Consider the following 18,281-nt stretch of genomic DNA (forward strand, 5'->3'; position numbering starts at 1 on the left):
TACCTCTTCAAGTGGCTGTAAGGCCAGGACTTTGCCAGGCCTTAGCCAGGAGCAGGAGCTTCTGCCAGAGCTCACACATTGTCACTTGGATTGGCCTCTGCTGCTTTCAAGGGGCATGCTAGAAGGAGCTGGATTGGAAGCTGAGCAGCTGGTTCTTGTACCAGTGCCCCAATGTGGGTATAGGGTCCCAAAACCTTGGGCCATTTTCTACCGCTTTCCCAGGCCACAAGCAGGGAGCTGGATGGGGAGTGGAACAGCCAGGATATGAACTGGTATGCATAGACATCCTGGCACATGCAAGGTGAGGACTTTAGCTGCTAGGCTACTGCTGCGGCCCTCTTTTCTTTTATAGTTCATTTTTTTAATAGTCAAGGAGCAGATATTTATGGAGTAATATAGGGAGTGATGTTTGTCCTTCCAGATATTTTAAATCTATGGTTACTCACTGCAGTATAAAGACCACAACAATCAGACAGACCAATGGAATATTTCAGAAATAGCTAATTACATGTAATATTTCAGTTTTTATAAAACTATTATGTTTCTTAAGCAATGGTGTGCCATTAAATGTTGAACAAATAGCCCTCTGGAAAAAAAGAAGCAAGCAAATGTACACATGCCATACATTTTACTGACAGTAATTGTTGCATTTATAAATAATTTGCAAATAATTAAAATATATAATGTTCTCTGTTGTATAAATGCATTCCACGTAGTTGGTTCTGAAGGAATACCTTTCTTGTGTTTTTAATTTGGAATCTGCAGTGAACTCTGAGTCAAGATTTGACAAATGGAGTTACATTCCAGTCTACTCACTCTTTTCCCAATGAATTTGTTGTCATTAAATCTGATATATAGCATATTGTTAAACTATTTTTCACCATGGTGTAAATTATTAATTAGACTGAAAACTCCTTTAGCTTCAATACTAAATCAAGTTATAATTTATACAATTTGCTGGTCTTCACAGTGTGAATATATCCACACAACCAGTTGCAAACTCCATGCACAGCCACTGAGCGTGGAATTGGGAGGAGATGCAGGGTGGTACCTCTCTGTATATAGCATTTCCATTATCCAGATACAACGGTCATAGCTGACTTCAAAGCAAAGGCATGGAAACATTTAGTAAAATAATTAGGAAATTGTATACTTTGAATATTATGTTTGTATTAAATATAATTTAATTAATTGTGAAGTTGTATAGACTAAGAAATGACTGAACTGGCCACTGGTTCTCAAAATTGCTGGAAGTTTGGCTATTGGCTTTCATAGATATTACAATTGTACTCCAACACGTCACGTACTTCTGAGATGGAGCCACAAGGTGAAAGATTTGAAACTTCATAAAATAGTTAAATTACAAATTCTTAAAAATATATAACTAGGAAAAAATGCCTGTTGGTTTTTCTGATAGTTAATTTTATAAAGCATATCAGAATAGAAAACTCACCACTTTTTGACTATGCTACTTTTTCCTTCACTGAGTCAGTGTATTTATTGAGAGCTTTTTATGTGCCAGAAACTCTTAATTTTAGCAAAGTAAAAGATAAGGAAGGAAGGGATGTAGAAGTATTGGTCGACTTTGAGTGCAGAGAGAATATGATTCTATTTTGTAAAAAAAAAAATAGACTTATATAGCAGAAAAATCCTGGATGGATTTGCCTAATTTTTAAAATAGAAACAAATTTTGTTGTTGTGAATACATAGTAAGGATTTACATTTCATGTGCATCCTTCCCTGGCTGTATCTCTTTGATCTAGATTTACCTATGTGAGCCATATTTTTCGTATCTTAGAGGCAGGACAAACTGGATTCTAATCCATGCTCTTCCCTTACTGGTAATTTTGAGCTAGCTAGTCTCCCTGTCTGAAAAAATGATGAGGGTTGCTTTTATACTGGCACCTGTCTCAGAGCGATATTGTATTCAATGAATTAAAATATGTTCCTGGTACTTAATAGCTTTTGATTACTCCTCTTATCTACAAAAAATGATTTTTTTCTACAAAAATGATTTTGCTGCTGCTAAAATGTGCCTCAAATATTTGTTACATGGATTAAATTTAGGAGTTGATATCTAATAAGATTTCAGCAAATAATAGCTAAATCTTTGCTAGAAGTAGTGCAACAAAAACTCAGCCAAAATTTTCTTTATTTCTAGGATAGCAATATAATTTATGTCACATCATATCCAGAATATTGATAGCAGATGATTGAATGCAAGATTCTTGATTTCTAACTCATTGAGGAAAATACCTCCTCTCAATTCAGTTATCTAGGATGTTTTCTTTTAAAAATCAAGGCAGTCTTATTAGCACAAATCTTTCTGTATAATTTTATTTCTAGAAATTTCTATTGGGTCATCATAATTCTTTATGATTCCATTAATGCAAAAATGATTTGTAGTGCTTGAAATTCTCTAAGTGAAGGCAATATAATTATTCTATTTTAAATCATTAAAAATGCCATGTTCTTTACTGCCTATCCATGTGGACTTATATTATTATGTGTACATGGCTTTCAGATGTCTTTTAATACGGAGCCATTACCACACGAGAATCAGAGACTGTATGTGTGTGTGTTTATGTGCATATATACATATATTTGTACATATACACTAATGCTACATTTTCATTTAACACATGACAGCAAGGGAGGGCTGAGTGACAGATCATATTTGTTACAAATAAGGGAAGAATTCATTACTTAGGAATGTTCAAGTCACAGGTGAATAGCAAAAGGTTTCTATTCCTTCCCCGACAGAATAAATTTATCTCCCTAAAAGTCACCTTTATGCTTTCTACTTATCATCAGGAAGGCTGCATTCTGTATTTCAATTTTATGTGGACAAGGCATTAATTTTAAGTGAAAGACATTGTTCCATGCTGGAATCAAATGAGGTTATTATTGGTTTGAGTGGTAAAGGTGGAGGGTTTGGGCTCGTGTTTGGCTTTAATGAGAAAAGAGCTATGTGATTATGGATCCCTCAGCTTTTTTGGCACTGAGAGCAAAATATAAATGAGGCAATGAAATTGAGAGCTATCAGTAGCTTATGTAAGTATCTTGTGTAAGGATGTAAATCTGATATCATCTTGACTGTTTCCCCCCTTATTATTATAATAGTCTAGTCCTTCAGCAACAGTCACAAATCTGACATTCCGCTACTCAAGTATATCATGACACTACGTATAGGCAATGGTAAAAAATCTAATATCACAATGTCAGGATATATTTAACAGTTTCACTGAGAGTCCTCCTTGGATTTATTTGACCTTTCTGTTGTATTATAGTTGGTGGGCAGGAAGTCTTTAAAAATATTCAGGAGTAAAGATGGCCGATTTGGATAGGGAGATGTAGTTGAGAGTGCAAAGAAAGCCACAAGACAAAATCAGGTGGAGCGGCAGAGCTAGTAAAGGACATCACTGGATGGGGTGAGTGAAGCTCCTTGGAGGCCACCAGAGGGAAGCAGGAGCTGTGCAAAGAACAGCTGGTGAAAATGCACGACAAAGCATCCAGCAGTCCAGGAGGAAGGTGAGCCCAGGTGAGCTATGGGAGGGCACCCCAACCCACAAAGGACTGGTGAATTTGAGCCAGCACAAAGGGAATTCACAGCAGAAGCTCCCTTCAAAGAGAGAGTGTGAGGCAAAAAGCCATAGGACAAAACTGGTGAGGGGAAGCAGGCTGAGTAAAATCTCCTAGGCCCACAGCTTGATCACATCCCAGATCAGGGCAGACACACCACTGGGGATGAGCTGCTGGAGCGTGATCTGGCAGAGCATGGTAATCAGGGAAGGAGGACATTACTTACCCCATACCCAGAGGGTTTGTATGTTAAATCCCTGGAGCGATACTGGAACCAACCAACCAAGAGAGAGATGCTGGATGCCTGGGGAGCAGAGACTGGGTTGGAATCAATTGCATGAGTCTTGGAGTGACACTCAAGGAAAGCTCAGACTCTTTCAGCTGGGCAAGTATTAAGACCCAGCAGCCAATCCAATACTGGGAGCTTGAAAATCCACAGGCCACTCACACCTGCGGCAGGACCCAGCTGGTAGTGTGCTTGAGCAGTACCTAACAACTCTGTGGCTGGGAAATCATGGGCAGAGTTAGCTTTCTGAGCAGAACAACAGTCTTAGCAGAGATATCAGCAATAAATGAGACTCACTTGTTCCACAGTCTGAGGATAGGACTAGACAGAAAGGAACACCACCCAAGCAGCTAAGGGAAACAGCTAGGGCAACACTGAGTACCGAGACTGAGGCCGAAGCCTCCCACGAGGCAGAAGCCAAAAACATGATGTAAAGACAAAAATTTGCTTGAAAAGAAAGCCCACAGATCTGAAAGGCCATGGGGAAGGGCAACAGAAAAACAGGAAGCAACATAAATGAGGAAACCAATGCTTCCCTCAAAAATGAACAAAAGGTCATATCAATATTAGAGCTGAAGGATGAAGATACTGAGGCTCTGCCAGAGAAAGAATACAAAAAAAAAACCATGATCAAACTCCTCAGAGACAGTGAGAAACAAAGGCAAGAATTCAAGGAATTTAAGGAACATATCATAACAAATGCAATCTATAAAACAGATCCAAACTGAAATACTTGAACTACGGAATATAATAAAGTAAAAAAGGCAAACTAAGCCTCATTAGTAGAATGAATGAAGCAGAAGAAAGAATATCAGAAATGGAAGATAACCTACTTGAGGACACACAGTTAATCAGATATATGGAAGAGAATCTGAATAAAGTTAAGAAAAAAAAATCTAAGAACTGAATGATACCATTAGAAAATTGAATATGAGAATTATAGGAATTCCTGAAAGCAAGGAAGGAGAGGGAGAAATGCAGGAAGTATTCACTAAAATTATCAAAGAGAACTTCCCAAACATTAGGAACATAAGGGGAAGCCAAATACAGGAAGGGCAGAGAACCCCAAATAGACTTGGTCGAAAAAGATCCTCACCCAGACACATCGTTGTCAGGTTGCTCTCATTGGAAAATAAAGAAAGAATACTGAAACAAGCATGTAAAAAGGATCAGGAACTCTACTAAAAAAGGTGCTGAAGACAGAAAGAAAATAAGTTAGTCATATTCAGTGATGGCAGATGGAATGTTCTCCCCATTAAAATACACAAAAAATGCAAAGTTAAACAAAGATCCTAGCACAAGAATGACAGGACCACATTGCAACCTATTAATATTAACTGAATATGAATGAATGACTTAATCTCATAAATCAAAATTCATAGATTATATCAAAAAGCAGGACCCATCAATGTGTTGCCTACAAAGAGATACATCCAATCAACGAAGATACACAAAAGCTGAAAGTGAAAGGATGGAAGAGACTATTTCACGCCAATGGAAAGGAAAACAAGAGCCAGTGTAGCCATTCTAACATCAGATGCTGTAGATTTCTCCATGAAAACATTAACAGAGATGAAGAGAGACACTGCATAATGATAAAGGGATCCATCCAGCAAGAAGAAATAACAATAATAAATGTGCACACACCAAATACAGGGGCATCTAGCTATGTGATGCCATCATTGACAGACCAAAGGAAAGATACAGATGCCAATACAATAATAGTGGGGGACCTTTGCAGTTCATTAACATCAATGGACAGATTGGTGATACAGACACTCAGCAAGGAAGCAACAGATCTCACACAGACAATAGAACAAATTAAAATTGATATTTACAGAACCTTTCATCCCATGGACACTGAATAAACATTTTTTTAGCTGTACATGCAACCTTCTCCAGGATTGACCATATTATAGGTCACAAAATAAACCTCAGGAATTAAGAAAAAAATTGAAATCATCCCATGTATCTTCTCAGACCACCATGGAGTGAAACTAAAGAACAGTAAATCAAAATACTGCAGAAAATTAGAAAAGTCTTGGAAGTCTTTACGCTACTGAATGAACAATGGATTAGAGAGGAAATCAAGGAAGAAATTAAACTGCTTGAAACCAATGAAAACTCAAACACAACATACCAAAACCTATGGGACTCTGCCAAGGCAGTGTTAAAAGACAAATTTATTGTAATTAGTGCCTATACTAGGAAACAAACAAAAAAAAAAGGTAAATGAACTAAGCATACACCTAAAGGAGCTATTAAAACAACAGCAAAACAATCCCGAGATCAACAGAAAAAAAGTAATAAAGAGATGAAATAAACCTAATAGAGATCAAAACAATACACAAAATCGATGAAACAAAAACTTGGTTCTTCAGGAAAACAAACAGAATAGACACTTCATTGGCCCAACTGATAAAAAAAGGAGAAGACAGGAATTAAGAAAAAGGGAGTGTAACAGTGGGTACCATGGCCATACAGACAATAAGCAGAAGTTACTACAACAACTATATGGCAGCAAATCAGAAGACTTTCAAGAAATGGATAGATTCCTGGACACATACCACCTACCGAAACTGAGTCTTAAGGCAACAGAAAATCTAGATAAAAGTGTAACTGAGACAGAGATCAAATCCCTCCCAACAAAGAAAAGTCAGCCCAGACGGCTTCACTGCTGAACTATTGAAAACAGTAGAAAGGGAGGCAATTCTTCCAAACTGTTTCTGTGAGGCCAACATCACCTTAATACCAAAACCATAAATATGAAAAATACTGCAACAGAAAGAAAACTATACACAGATATCCCTGATATAGCAGAATGATGGCTATGTGACTGTTTATAAAGGACTACACTAGTCTAATAACATGGCAGAAATCAGTGAGGGGAGGGCACTGGGAAAGAGGAAAGGACAAACTCCGGAGCCTATGGAACTACTCTGTAATGATGATGATGATGAGAATAAATAATAATAATCTCGTATCCTGTTATTCCAGTAAATGGTGCCATTGTTTTAAATTGGGATTTCTATATCCTTACCTAGACATTGGGGGAGGTCAGGCTCCCCTCTAAGCACATCTTTATTTTTTCTTTCCTCTTTTTTGATATTTATTTGAGTATTAGGTTCTGTGTTTCAGATATATTATCTGAATAGTTGCCCTGCAATATTTATGTGTGGGAGACAGTATCACCTTCATTTACAAATATCAGCTTCATTTACAAATGAAGAAATGATTAAAAAATTGACGATCATAAGAGGTGAAGCCTGAATTCAAATTCAACTTTGAATTTTTGTCAGGAATAGAGTAACAGGATTTCTGGGTGAAGCATACACACAGGCAGAAGTCAGCTGTTTAGGAAATATGTTGCAATGGCATAAGTGACATGTAGTTGAGACAGAAGAGTGTTATTCAGAAGAGCAGGTGGCAGTGAAGGAGTAGACTTAACACTTCTGTACGTCAACCACATGGCTTCAGACCGTATAGGAACAAAGGACAGTGACTAAAGATACACTGTGAACTTAAATGTGAAATTCTCTTTCCAAAGAAAATTTTTGGTTTAGCTCACCTACTTCTAATGTTTAAATCTTTGTTTACTCCATAGCTTATGGACTCTACTCACTATTTTTTACTGCTGCATATTTTACCATTAGTACAAAGATAGCTAATGAATATTTATTCCTTTTCTTGAAACCTGCTAAAAATCCTCTAAAACTTACTCTCCATGCTGTCCTCCCAACTCACTGACTCCTCTCCATCTCTTTGTGTGATGTTTTCTTTTTGATTTTTGTTATATCCCAAGAGTCTGTCCTTAACATGCATCAACTAAGGTTTTAAGGATTCGAAAATATACCCAGTGGTTTTAGCCATCCTGTATCTAATGCCTGCAGCATTTTTATTTCAGTTTAGATTTCTTCTTGAGCATCATAATTGTGTATATGAATACCTCTTAATCCATTTCATTTTGGGTTTCTGTATAAATCTCAAATTTAACAAATGTACTATGTCCTAGTTGTATATACTAGTCTACCATATTCAAATATTTTTGTCTTTTTCTCCATATTATGTTTTTTCCAAGACAAGGATCTAGAGTTTTCACTGGATACTTTAAAAGTTTCAAGGCAAAGAAAAAAATGTACAGCAACTATGTGTTTTTCTGAAGGTTAAACTCTTTGCCTTGAATCATGATCCCAGTTATCGGGCAGACATTCAAAATGGATTTAAATGTATTGCTCATTGTAAGATTTCTCATCCAAATATCATGCCCCTTATGGAGAGAACACACCTCATTTTCACATATAGCAACTCGTCTTGCTGTGTTTGTGCTTATGCTTCTTCTAAGTTTTTTTCTTAAGATAGACTATCTTATCTTGTCTTGTACTCTTATGTTGAATAAAAAGTAATTTGTGACAAGACAAATGTAGTCATGGATGGAGAAAGGGGAAAATGGAAAGGACTGGATCAGTAACTGACAAGTAGTACAGAAGGAAGAAGGATAAATGGGGAAAATATTAGAGGAATCAGGAGATAATCGCAATTTTTGTCAATCATTTTTTGTGTACATAAATAATTGTGGGAAAGGAGACAGACTACAAGGTGATTAATAAGAGGAGTAGAAATAAGGAGAGAATAGCAAGGAGAAGAGAATTACAAGGCATTAGAGAAACCATGAAATTCCTGACCACTGAACAGAAACTGAGATGAAGGACTTGAATGGAGAACGGGAGTAGAGTCTTGAAGGAATAGATCAAGTCTACAGAGTAAGACAGTGCAGGGATTGAGAACAGGAGAAACAGAAGGTGAGTAGCATTGTTAAGTTGCATGTTTCTCTTCAGTGATGCCTAGGAGGGTGAGTGGTGTGGTTTTTGCTGTCATTGAGCAGCATGGAGGTGATGCGAGAGATTAATTGTGGGGCCATATGGTTTTACAATATGTCGACAAGTTCTTGGATAATCTTCCTGTAAAAAGTGTAGTATGATTCACCTCTGCTCATGTATGGCCACCTCTAGTGGTTTGTTTCAAAAATGCCCTGCAATAGCAGATATGCTGCATAGCTGTGAGGTTGGGTCATAGAAGAGGATGCAGCTTCTGTCTGGCTCCCTTCCAAGGTGTTTGCCTTTGGAACAAACCACCTGTGCTGTGCTCCTAGCCAGCCCTGGCAACACATGCAGCGGCAGTTAAACCTATGGCCCTGCACCTCAGCTGAGCTCCCACTCACTTGGCAGTCCTGATCATGATCCACCTTGGAAAGCAGATCTTCAAACCATTCATTGAACTACACCAGCTCATGCTAGTTGGCTTTCCTGCCAAACCCTGCCCAAACTGCAGACTTCTGAATAAAATGAATGATTATGGTTGTTTTACATCAGTAAAAATGGATGTTTGCATGCAGTAATAGAAAACTAAAAATAAGCTTTTAGCAAAGTTATTCACAGAAGTGTTTCTATATCAGTGTAGTATACTCAGAGAGCAAAGATACCTGACTTTGTGTCAAGCTGTGTCTAAATCTTTGATCACTCTTGTGGGTGCTGTCTGACTTGCAAGGTTATCAATAAGAAATAGTGTCTATAAAACACAACACTGACTGAAGCAAGGTAGACACAAAATATATGGTAAAGCACAGTAAGTATAATTACAAATATAACAGTATTGCAGCCCTGAGCTGAAAATGGCAGCTGGAAGAGTAGAGCAGACATGAAAAGTCTGAGTCAGACATTGACATCTTTGAGGGAATTGAAGTTTCCAGATATTTGTAGGAGATAGTGATAAAGTTTTAGAAAGGGTTGTGTTAATAAATTGTATAAATCTGGAAAAAAATTTTTGAGTGGTGAGAATAAAGATTTGGAGAACCATTTAGAATAATCCCTTTGTTTCTAATACTGGAAATAGGAGGAAATAGGCTAACGAGATTAGAAAAAATGATGTTTCCAAATTTCAGAAAAAGCCACAAAACTGCAACATGATGGATCTGAAATTACCAGCAAACAAAGGAGGTCAAGGGACTGAGAGAAAATTAATGTGAGTGTTAAGCAGAATTATTTAAGAAGTCTTAATAAAGAAGAGGGAGATTTAAGGCTCTGCTTTTGCCTCCTAGTAGACAACTCCTAGCTGTAGGCCTGCCCACTGTAACAGCCACACACAGCTTCACACAAGAATTGAAGTCAACAGTGGCCTTATACTTTAGAGCTAAATGTCTCTTGAACTTCTTCAGACAGATTAATGCCTTCTTAACTGGAAAGACACCCAATCAAATTTATTAGCACAATGCCTGGGAACCCCATTTTCAAATTCTCCTATCCTCCAACTTCAGTCTTTTATAAGGAGCTTCAGCTTCAAGCATGTCCCATACTACATTTGGTGGTGGCTAAACTCCATTTTGAGCTGAACATGAAAATAAAGAAAATCCAACAGTTCCCAAGAAAGAGGCAGAGCAACCTCTGGAAATAGCTTTTCAAATGTTATCTTGTTAGTATATGTATACTTGTCTTTACATCCACACCTTTGATAGAGTTGCTCTGATTCATCTAATGCTTGCTGAATGTTTATTATATAGTGGTCTCAATACTCTACCCTCCTAGTTCTTTTTGTTTTGAAGATTTTTTTATTGGGCCAGTGGTGTGGTGTACAGGTTAGCCCTCTACTTGGTTAGCATCCCGTATGGGTGCTGGTTTGAGTCACTGCTGCTGCACTTCTGATCAATTCCCTGCTGATGTATCAGGGAACACAGCTAAAGGTGGTCCAAGTTCTTGGGTTCCTGCTGCCAGGTGGGAGACTCAGAAGAAGCTCCTGTTCCTGGTTTTGGCCCAACCCAGTCCTCACTGTGGAAGCCATTTGGGGGGTAGACTGGCACATGGAAGGTCGATCTCTTTCTTTTTCTATTCTCTCTGTTTTTCAAATAAATAAAAATAAATCTTAAAAAATTAAAAAATTGTTAATTTATTTGTTTGAATGACAGAATTACAGAGAGAGAGAGAGAGAGAGAGAGATTTTTCCACTCACTGCTTCATTCCTCAAATGGCCTCAATGACCCGGGCTGAGCGAGGCTGCAGCCAGGAACCAGGAACTGCTACTAGGTCTCCCATGAGAAGAATCTAGGGGTCAAAGGACTTGGGCCATCTTCTGTTGTGTTTCCCAAGGCATTAGCAGGGAGCTGGATCAGAAACAGAGCTTATAGATTCAAACATATGGAATGCTGGCACTGTAGGCAGCTGCTTAACTTTGCAATGTCAAAGCACTGCCCCCCCCTTCTGGTTCTTTTAATCAGTGATGGGGATTAGGGAAGGGAGTTGTGATGGGGAGAGAGAACATAAGCAACTAAATCCCACTAGGTAGAATGTTCATGATGAGCAATATACCTTTACCAGCTTTAAGCCTGCAACTCTTAAGTGCCCCAAAGAGCTCAGATATTGACTACATAAGAGGAAGAGAAACATTCATTTGCCTGGCTGACTAGTTCCTGCCTTCCTGTATGATTTAGTTGTATTTACAAGTGTGCAGTCAGACTCTCACTCCCTGAGCTATTTGAGGCCATGTTTGACTTCCCAGACATAACTGTGTTCTGCTGTCTTCTGTTCCCTTTCTACCTCTCACTGTATACTGCTGGTCTCCTCAAGGTTGTGATAAAGCACCATGAGAATAGTGTTCTCCAAAGTTTGTCTAGAATGTATTGCCACTCAAAATACCATGGGGGTGGTAAAGCTCATATGCTGACAAATTTTACATGAAAATATTTTACATAAAATTCCACACTCAGAATATCTTTTTAAAAATTTTGCCTTACTCTTTGTCCCTTCAAAATCTGATGTCTGGAAGTTCTACTTTCCCACATGGCAGCAACTGGGAAGTGATTTTTCATTTCAGACAAGACATGTTCTTCAAGGTACTTTAGGAAGGTGTTGAGCCTAGTTTGCTCATTTATACTGCTTGCTTGACTTCAGAAGTGCTTGTCTTCATAGCCCTTGAAATCATCTGTCCTGATAGTGAGGACTTGTTTGCAATGTGATCTGGAATGTCTCTACAGGTCTTTTTAAAAATTCTTTTAACAATTTATGGAATTTTTTTCCTTTATCAATTCCTGAAAACTTGCTGCACTGAACCTGCTCAGTGATGAGACTGGGAGTATGGGGTGAAGGGTTAAGGTTATGGTTACACACACACACACACACACACTCACACATACACACACGAATCTTCATTCACCGGGAAGTAGTTCTGCTCTGGCAACATCATTTTCTGAAGAAGCCAATCGGTAGGACCTCAGTGTGGTCTCAGAGGGGCTGGGCTCTGTGTTGTTGCTAACTGTTCAGAGATGAATTCGTGTTAACCTTCCCAAGGGAGCAGGTTGATCAAAGTACCTTGAAAATGTCTTTTGGTTTCTAATGGTCCACCAATCTTCTTGTTACAGAGATTCACATTTCACTGCTCCCTCTAATCCTAACAAATTTTACAAAGTAATGTTTGATCTAACTTTCCTCAAAGCACATAATAGTCTCCAGTTTCACTCAAGTTTCTTTATGCTATTTTTTTCTATCAACTTGAAGCCTTGTGTGTATTTTCCCGTGCTGTGTGATGTATATTAATTGAAACTGAAAAATTTAAGTGAACACTAGTTATATGCAGGAAATTTGATTTAGGTAACCCTGATTGAGCCAGAGCTTCTGGAAAACCACTGTGATGTTCTAAGAGACACACAGCCTGACACATGCCCAGTGATGCTTGGTGTTTCCTAAGTTTTGTTTGACATTTTGCTTATTTTGTTTATTTACTTGTTATAAAATATCGTAAGATTTTGTCGTCCTTGGGCTGAGAGGAGTGACAGAAAATTTGTGTGCTGGAAACATGTTTTTCTCAATCTAAAGTCAGCTAAATTTATGAGAGAGAGAGAGAAAAAAATGCGGTTTTTAAGCCATACACACAAGGAAATCGTAACTGGACATGTCAGAAGAGAACATAGAATTGCGCACATAAGAGTCTTGAAGAGCTCATTAGTTAATTGTGATCGTACACTTTGGAATAAAATGCATAAAATGATAATGAAGCATTTTTACAAAATAAACAAGATCTACAAATGGTGAAGGCACCCAAAATAAAGGAATGATGACAGTTGGGTACTCAAATACTTAAAGGAAATTGGCACTGCAAAAATTACAAGGCTCATTGCTCTAGCATAAATGTATTTTGTATTTTATATTATGTGTTTCTTACCTTTGTCATACCATCTTCCATATGGTCTATTGAATGCCTTCTGTGTATAGTCTGTATTTATCACTTATTTGACCAAATACAAAGACCAAAGAGTACCTGGGTAAGCTCCAGCTCTTAATTTGTTTCTTTCCTAAGTCCTGTAAGATTGATTCATCAGCATGTTTAACACTAATGAAGCATAAATATGTCTCATATGTTTAATGTTTGATGGATAAAAGGAAGGAAACCACAAAGTAAAATCATGAAAAAATTCATCTATTAGTAGTAATTGGAATAATACTATTGGGTTAGTAAGGCTGATAAACTCAATCATCACTGTGTGCCAAGTCATCTTGCATTTCAGCATAAAAACCTTGGGAGAAGTAAGTTATGTAAACAGGAGAAGGGTATTATATGACAGAGAACTTAGACTATCTGACTCACGACCAATCAGCATCGCAAGTTGGATGATCTTAGATCAGAATTATCCATAATTATATGCTGTAAATATTTGCTGTTTGGAACTCTTGGATTGCTGTTCCAATTGTGTGCTTTGTTCCAGGCTGGGTTGATTGCACAAACAAACAAACAAACAAACCCACAAAACTCCAATTCTCCACCCTTGCCTTTATCCACATTGTTTTCAATGTTGATCACAGACCCATGTGTTAAGAGTGGAGTCTGTTCTCTTGACTCTTGAATCTTGGTTGGCCTTGGGATCTGATTTGGCAAGGAATGCAGAAGCGGAATAACAGTGCCTGGCATAGTGGCCCAGTGGCTTAATTCTTGCCTGGGCACCGGTTTGTGTCCTGCCTGCTCCACTTGCTATCCAGCTCCCTGCCTGTGGCCTGGGAAAGCAGTCTAGGATGGCCCAAAGCCTTGGGACCCTGTACCCATATGGAGACCAGGAAGAAGCTCCTGGCTCTTGGCTCTGGATCGGCTCAGCTTGGGCCATTGCAGCAGAGAGTGAACCAGCAGAGAGAAGATCTTTCTCTCTGTCTCTCCTTCTCTCTGTAAATCTTCCTTTCCAATAAAAATAAATGAGTCTTTTAAAAAAAGAAAAACGGTGCTTGAAAAGAAGTTCCCAAAATAGGCCTCAAGAGAGTTTATGCAAACCTCACGCCAAACCTTCAACCTGTCTTTCCTCTCTTGTGTGCTGAGAACAAGTTTTAGTTTGCTGAAGAATGAGAGATCATCTGGGGCCAATCTCAGAAATCCCATTTAGTTTAAGAGCAGGAAATGTTTCTAGCTGGCTTGGAGTGGACTGCATGTGTGTAGGAACTGTCTATAATATTATGAGTAATAATGTGTGGCTGTTTTAAATCATAGATTTTGTGTTACTTCGTTGTAAAGCATCATCATGGCAACGTAATGTTTTAGGAGGAGCACATTAGTCATTACAGCCACAACGAATCCAAGTAACTAATAACTGTCAAATCTTATTCGTTTCTTGTATTTCTTTTTCGCATTAACCTATGGAGTTGAGGTTGGCTATGAAACCTTTGCCTTAGGGTGTGTTGAAGGCTCGGGGCTGTCCCATTTGTCCCTTTTTCAGGGATCACAGATTCCCCAGGTTGTATGATCTCAACACATATGCTAAAATACAAGAGTCAAATTCATTTATGTAAGCGAATTTACTCTTCTCTTGTATCATGCTTGCGGACATTGTGTTGGGTAGAGGATGTCGCATTGCCAAGCTGAAAATCAATGAGACCATGTACACTGTTGGAGGCTCTGCAATCAAATGATCAGAGAAGGAATGTGTTCTTGTATTATAGGAACAAGATGCAGAGTCAGAAACAATGATGGGGTACAAGAGAATTATTTGAATCATGGAAATTGCTTTCTGAAATACTTGATGAAACTCAATAATGTAGTTGGAGTTTAAGACAAGAGCAAAATAGCCCATCAAAGAGCCCAACTGATAGCCCATCAAATAGCCCAACTGATATGCTAGCATGACTATCAAGCATTTTTTAGTAATAGGAATATGTCAAAAATGTTTCCATTTTTCTTGACTAAGTAACTTGCCTCACCCCATTCTCTTTTACGGTGACTACATTTGAAGTTCAGTGATGTTATTCTTCTTTTTGATGTTTTTTTTAATTTCTTGTCAGGTTTCATTTGGTTTGTAGAATTGTGCAAAAAGGAAAATATCTTCCTTCTATTCTAAAGAAATGGTGGAGCCAACAAAAACAAATGACCATAGTTTAAGTTTATAAAAATATTTTTAGGTCTGAACAAAAAATTAATTGAAGCAACTAAATCACAGACTAAATTCACATTTATAAATAAATGTAGGATTTTACCTGTCTACAACATGTTACACAGAAAATGTCTGAACTCATTATTGAGTGTAGTACTTTGTATTCTTCTCTGGAGATGTGAATGTTTCAGCAAATCTTATTTATTTTTATTAGAAAGACAGATTCACAGAGAGAAGGAGAGACAGAGAGGAGGATCTTCCATCCACTGGTTCACTTCACAGGCAGCTGACGTGATCGCAGCTGAGCCGGTCTGAAGCCAGGAACCAAGAGCTTGCAGGGTCCCAAGGCTTTGGGCCACCCTCTGCTGCTTTCCTAGGCCACAAGCAGGGAGCTCGATGGAAGTAGGGCAGCTGGGATGTAACCAGCACCCATATGAGATCCCGGTGCTTGAAGGGGAGCGTTAGCCAATCAAGCCATTGTGCTAGGCCTGAGATAGGAATATTTCAAAACATAGATTTTTTTATGTGTGTGGCTGACTGCTATTGTTTTTCTTTAACTGAGAAGTTTTGCCTTGAACATTGCCATTTTATTATTTGGAAATTGTTAAAGTCACAGAGATCATTTTTCTGTGCTTGTGTGTAGTACAGATTACTCTTCCTGAAATGTCAGAATCAGAAATATTGTGTACTTAAAATGTTTTTTTTTCATTTCATTTTCTAATACTCACAAGTGCCTATGAGGTACCTTGAGAATGAGACCCAAGCATAAGCGTGAAATTCATTTGTGTTTCATACACATCCTATACACATAGAGTGAAGGTGATTTCATATAATATTTTAAATCATTTATAGAATGAAAGTTTTATGATGTGGCATTTTTCTGCTTGCAGTAGTATGTTGATGTGCAAAAGCTTCAGATTTTGGAGAATTCTGGATTTTGTGTTTCAGATTAAGGATGCTCAACCTGTATCTATAAGCATCTATTGTAAGATCTCATTTAAGATCCTAAAACTTAAAATGTGGAAGTGCCATAGATGTTTGACTAAAGGAAACCTCTCTGCCTGTGTCTTAAAGAAGTATGGATGCTTGGAAGATTCAGTGTCCTCATCAAAAATCTGAATCACCATACTTTTTTTTTCTTTCACCACTCACATGACAAGAACCTGTTACGCCAGGCAAGGGTCCATTATATTTCTAAGGAGCAAAAATGTCAGAAGAATTGAGGAGACAGGAAAAAAAATTACAAGATGTAAAGTAGTTAAGCTAGCGCAGGATAGGAAGTAAGTGGAATGAGGTAGATGGAAACAGAGACATAGCTAAGTCTGAAAACGGAAGAGTTAGAAACCAGCCAGCCAAGCTGAATTACACCTGTTGAGATACCAGTTGACCACACTTTCTGAGCTCAAAATATTTATTCTTAGGCCTTCACCTATTCTACTCTAATTTCCAAGTTCTTTGTTTTTAGTTGGGTCATCTATGCCAAACAAAAGTGATTTAGGCAGTTCTATCTTGGGATTTCCTGTATTTAATGTTTCATCCAACTGAGACTAAGAGCACCACAGGCAGAATGGATAGAGAATTCATTGAGGAGAGAAAAAATAGTAATAGGAATAAATTTTAAACCAAATTATTTTATTTAATTAAAAATGCCAGAGCTGGAAAGGAGTCATGAGATTACATGTTTAATTTGTAATTTCATACATGAGCTAACATTCAGAAAAAGCAAAGTGACTTTTTCAAGGTGATGTGACTGCCAGAGCTAATATCTGAGCCAGACTCCTAAGTCCTGGGCCAGTGCTCTTAACTCTCAACTTTCTTTATGCATGGAAGAAGACTGAAATGTTGCAGTTACTTTCTGTGGCATCAGCAAGGTTAATGAATCCTTTTAACAAGCAGATATTTTAGTGTACCTATTCAGTCCTTCATTTAACAATACTTAATAATGTCTATTGTAAGTTCCATGTATTATACAATAAGCACACAGGGCCAATAATGTTTTATGCATTCTCATCAAGAGTGAAATTGTAAGGGCCATAAATGGCCTGATGGAAGAGGACGATGACTAAGCGGATCACAAATCACGTTTGCTCGGCTGAAAGAGCCAAGTGACTGTGGGAAGGAATCTTTCTCTGGAAGGTCCTCAGCTAGCCACCTGGCAAAGACATAGACATCTGCTGTTTAACTGTTGTTGTGGTCAAAGGCTGGATAGCAAAGGAATGTTTGCCCCTGCTGCACATTTACTATTTGTGTGTATTGAGCATTGATGATGACTGTTGAACAACTCCACAACGTTGTGCCAAGTTTATCTGTTCATTCAAACAATTGTGACTTACTGAATACCTACTATGTTTTTCGCCCCATTCTGTTTTTTCCCCCTCTCTCAATAATGTGAGTGTAGGTACTAATTTTTTATTAATCATTTACTGCAGAGAAACTGAGACTTAGGTTAGTATAAATCCCTAAATAATCCAGCTACTTGTTACACAAATTTGAATTCAGATCCGCAGCTGAATTTTTAACCACTAAGGGTAGTTTCTCCTGATAGCAGGGTTTCAAGACAGAACACAGAATGGGAAAACCTGATTAAAATTTGTGAAGCCAAGGGTAGTCTTGGAGGTGAATTGAGGTGGTATGGTAGAATTTAAGGTTTTTGAGAGACTCTGATGCTCCAAAGAGTTTTCATCTAACACTAACAGTGCCCAACTCCCCGCAAATATAAGTGCTTTCTTTTAGATTATCACACTGATGACTTTCAAATATAATCACAGGATCTGCATCCAGGTTAGACTTTCTACTATACTAAAAGCTAATTTTCCAGGTACTTTCTAGATGTTTCACAGGCATCTCAATAAAGCTTTCTAAAACTGAATTTTGTTAATCAGGAAATGCAAATCAAAATCACAATGGTTAGAATAAGAAGAACAAAGAGGAACTAATGTTATTTGTTCATAGATATGGAGAAACTGAAAGCCTCATATGCTACTGGTAGAAATACGGAGTGGTGTGGCTGTTTTGGTAAGTAGC

General features: G+C 38.0%; 1 protein-coding gene and 1 long non-coding RNA gene across 2 annotated transcripts in view; one reads left to right on the forward strand and one right to left on the reverse strand.

Annotated features, from left to right (window-relative positions):
• CDH20 (cadherin 20) overlaps positions 1-18,281 on the reverse strand; it is a 201,127-nt gene that overhangs the window by 93,797 nt on the left and 89,049 nt on the right. The window lies entirely within an intron of this gene.
• The window catches only part of LOC131482544 (uncharacterized), a 251,294-nt gene that overhangs the window by 54,649 nt on the left and 178,364 nt on the right, over positions 1-18,281 (forward strand). The window contains exon 2 of the long non-coding RNA XR_009247092.1: positions 18,210-18,272. This is a non-coding gene — a long non-coding RNA (uncharacterized LOC131482544). The remainder of the gene's footprint in view (positions 1-18,209; positions 18,273-18,281) is intronic.

Source organism: Ochotona princeps, chromosome 18 (assembly GCF_030435755.1).
Source record: "Ochotona princeps isolate mOchPri1 chromosome 18, mOchPri1.hap1, whole genome shotgun sequence".
NCBI lineage: Eukaryota > Metazoa > Chordata > Mammalia > Lagomorpha > Ochotonidae > Ochotona > Ochotona princeps.